Genomic DNA, 4,308 nt, shown 5'->3' on the forward strand with positions numbered 1-4,308 from the left:
TTAATATACTTATAATTAAATCATGTTTAAATAACATCTAAACAACTTGTAGGCATTATATACCTTTAAGATATATCAAATTATTCACACGAAACCTATATTAATGCATTTAAATGCCTCAATTTTAATGCAGATCCAGGTTCTCTACAAAAAAAATACCTGATGGACCAAATTTAACCCGTTTTGCTTACCTTTGTAGAAGTGTAGTCCCATGATGTTCTGATAATTTGTTTACATTATGTTGTTATCTTTCTGGATCTTTTAAATATGTTGCAGTGTGACACTAATGTCATGCTACTCTTTATTGTACCACTGGATACAAACTTTTTTCTTAATGTTAACATTGATCTACTCTGAACATAACTATCCTTCAACTGTAATTTCAATTTCAATCACAATACATATTTCAACAAAAACAATACCAAAGCTTGTACAATCGGTCTTTAATTTCTGCACCTCTTAATGCTTTAAGCCATTAACACCTGTCATGTTAGATTTTAAACACTTTAACACATCTTATACTTGAGCTATTCAAAAATAGCAGATCTACAAGCTCATAGCACGGCACTCGGCGCTAGTCGATCTGCTATATTTTTGTTTTAACAATATTGAACATTTTTGCAAATCTTTGATTGTATGTTTTACCTCAAATCTTTGCTTTGCCTAGACTTGAGTTATAAATGTGTGTGTATATATATATATTCAAAGATTTGCACAATTTATTTTTTACTCTCCAAAAAATAGAAGATCTACAAGCTCTTAGCGCGGCACCGAGTTCCGCGCTATGAGCTTGTATATCTGCTATTTTCTGAATAGCCAAAGAAATCTTAAGTGACACAGATGCGTTCCCTATCTTAATGGGATAAACAACCATAAAAGACAAGTTTTAACAAAATGTTTTGACCAAATAATAACATTGATTTGCTTCAAGGCGTTGCCCTCTTCTTGTATCCCCCTCCACCACTTCTACCAGGCGCCTGCTTGAAGTGGTCAGAGATGGCAGCGCTCACCAGGTTCTCCATTGTCTCTCTGAATGTCTTCTGAACGGCTTCTGCAGTCAAAACAATGACATATAACTCTCATACACACACGTGTACAACTTGAATAAGCAATCAACAAATAACTAGCACTGACAAAGTTATTTTTACCATTGATGACAGAAAGATAGAAGGTAGTGCTTTTGAAAGCTCTCTCCTGCTGTCCGGCACCATGCTAGTAGAAATTAGTCATCAGGCCATTGGTGAAAAGTCTGAAACAAAAAGAAAATGAGAAGCTAAATCGTCAATGGCATACTCTGCCAACAATAATGTTGATATGAAACAGAAATAATAAATAATACACTAACACAGTGGGAAATGATAAATAATACTTCCATTACTTACTTTTCTTACTTTTCTCCGACATTGGAAACTGAAATAAAGAAACCTTGCGACAGTCTGCCTGTGATTTAGGATGTGAGGCTATACTTTGGCTGGTGCAGATCTTAATAAACAACATTACTTGTTTTACAAGTTCAACATCATCATCCCTACCCAATTACATCTTTGCCAAAGTAAGATGACTTCCAAACTTTATAAAAAGGTACCTTTTGGAATCCTGTGAATGTTTCTCCTCTGAGTTCTGATAAGATTTCCTGTTGGTGAAAGACAAGGCAATTACATGTCATACTTGCTACTTACTGTTGGGGGGAGAAAAGAAAATTAAACATCTTACTTGCACCATTGCAACCTATTTTGCTCACTGCTACAGTCAATTTAAATTTACCTTGTGGTGTTATTTCTTCATTGGGGCTAGAGTAAGGCTTCTATTCACTGTTGGGGGTAAAGGAAATAAATTAGACATAGTCACCGTTATGATCACTCCTAGACTCAAAATCTACCTTGTGTAGGTAGTCCTTGCTCCATTTCATCTTGGAGTAAGGCTAAGATTCTCTGTTTGGTGGGGGTACTTACTCATCTCACTTACAAACTCACCATTTATATCACTGCAAAACTCAAATAAAATTGTACCTTGTGGTTGTGGAGTCCTGGCACTGCTTTGGCATACGCCTATGATACACTGTTGGGGAGAAAACAAAGTAAATTACATGTCATAATTACACCATCACTATTGTGCTCACAGCTATAGCAAATCAAATTCTACATTGTGTAGTCCTGACTCTTGCTTGGACTGGACTGAAGCCACAATTCACTGTTAGGGGTGGAAGACAATGAAATTACATATCCAACATAATGTTTTCAATGTCATCTCCAAATATCTCCACTTAGCCATCTACACATACCTACATATATGTACATATCTACACATAGATCTCTGTGACCTCAGTCCATTCAGGGCAGCTTGAGCAAGCAGTGTATTGCTGTGATCTGTTTGAAAACAATGACATTATTAATTTCACAGCTTGTCTCAGCCCCATATAGCAGTACTGACTCCACTGTAAATGGATCCACAACAGCACTGTTCCTCCGTAGCCTGGCCAAAACAAAATCTAGGTGGCTTCTGCAATGAACATATAAACAAATTAATGAATTCTAAGATTGGGAGTATTAATAGCAGAGGTTATGTAATCTAGAGTGTACACTGTACAGCTTGAAAATGAAATACATTTTTAGCCCTGAAAATTATTGTAACATCACCCGTTTTAAATACAGTTGTTGACGTAATGGTGATGTCTTTTTGAACTTCCTTTCCCTTGTTGACATCCTCCATTCAAATTAAAGTGTGTCATAGGTGAGTAAAGAGTCCAACAACACTGGAATGACTCACTGGAATGACATTTCTACAGGATATAAGACATTTTAGTTTGTAAGTCATGTCATTCAATTGAATGTACAAGTGGCCAATACAAAGCATAAGAGCTGTTAGAGCTCCATTCTGATTGTTACTGTGAGCACATTAGCTTGCTGATTAGCATGAGCCAACTTTGTAGGAATTTGCTACATCTCAACATGTGATACGAGAGGCTCCTGGTAACTTAATAGCAGTTCAATTCAAATGTACAATTTTGCTGAACTACCAAGGAGACATAACATGTTTGTTTTAAACACCTTTGTGGTGTTTACAGCCTATTGCTAGTAAGACCTGGTGTTGAGGTGTGGATAGGGGCTGTCAACGTGGTATTCTGTGGGCAGTGTGTATAGTTTAAAAACAATCTGTAGAGTTTAGTTGTATAACTATCTAAACATTGGCACAACATCCACCAGAGGACATGACAGCGTGGTTACATAATATAGCCAAACTCACATGTTTCCATTACCCTTTGCCATTTGTGTTCCTGAAACAAGATTGACAAAAAAAGACAGTTTTATGGCCTAATATATCACATGTAGTCCTCACAAGAGGTGATAGCATTAACATTGGATATCACCAGTAGTGACAGAAGTAGTCTACACATTCTCTGAAATTAATTTGTCGTTTTGGTGTCACTTTAAACAGAAGAGATCTATAAATACACGGACAGTCACTTTGTTCCAATTAAAATAGTAGTTAATAGAGTTAAAAAGAGTAAATAAACTAAATATTAGGCCTACATTTCACAACATCTTCAACATGTTGGTACATGTTAGCCTGCACATTGTTAAAGAACAATAATTTATTACACTGTACCATATTCAACAAGGTTCACTCCAATTGGAACAAAATAAAAGATTATACACAATTTATGTTCAGTGGTTTTACTCCTTACAGTAAAGTAGTGGATCTACAAGCTCACACCGTGATGCAGATGCAAAGCGTTGAGCTTGTAAATCGACGTTCTTCACGGACTGCTAAAGTTAGCTGCTGGCATTTGTTAGCTGCATCTAGCAGCTTAGCTAGCTAGCTGCAGCAGCTAGCAGCTTCCTTTAGAAGTTATAAGCTTGCAAGCGGCTTAAGAAAAGTTTTAAAATCAATAAGCAAAGAACACTCACCTCTATAGTCGTATTGCCATTTAAATAATTAAACTTCATGGTGATGAACATCGTGATAACTCGCATGAAATGTATCTATTTGTGAGTGTTTACTGTTTGTCGTCCGCAACCGGAACCACTAATGTTGCCATGTCTCGTGAGAAAATCAGAAAACCAACCTCCGAAACCAATCTGCGTTTCACTGTTGCTGTGAAGCCCAGTGTTGCCAAGTCTCGTGAGAGAAATAAGCAAACCGAACTACAAAGACAATCTGCGGTTTACTGTGGAAAGTCTGGTGACGAGAGGTTAGCGGTTTACCAATCTGGGAACCCATCGCCAACTGAAAATGAAAAACAGCGCCCTCTGCTGTTTGTTCTATGTCTGTTGGCTCTGGGCAGAAGAAAACGTAGAGCCAGAGCGC

General features: G+C 37.1%; 2 long non-coding RNA genes across 2 annotated transcripts; both read right to left on the bottom strand.

The window, feature by feature from the left end:
- Positions 1-443: 443 nt before the first annotated feature.
- LOC308102776 lies at positions 444-1,640 on the bottom strand. Its single transcript, XR_013934691.1, has 3 exons — positions 1,586-1,640; positions 1,149-1,249; positions 444-1,051 (listed from the first exon to the last, which is right to left on the bottom strand). It is a non-coding gene; the product is annotated as an uncharacterized lncRNA (long non-coding RNA).
- Positions 1,641-2,319: 679 nt separating this feature from the next.
- On the bottom strand, positions 2,320-4,044 carry LOC308103114. The gene is made up of 3 exons (XR_013934699.1): positions 3,909-4,044; positions 3,244-3,274; positions 2,320-2,366 (listed from the first exon to the last, which is right to left on the bottom strand). It is a non-coding gene; the product is annotated as an uncharacterized lncRNA (long non-coding RNA).
- Positions 4,045-4,308: the final 264 nt, after the last annotated feature.

This window comes from Gymnoscopelus braueri, assembly GCF_963280865.1.
Source record: "Gymnoscopelus braueri genome assembly, chromosome: 16".
NCBI lineage: Eukaryota > Metazoa > Chordata > Actinopteri > Myctophiformes > Myctophidae > Gymnoscopelus > Gymnoscopelus braueri.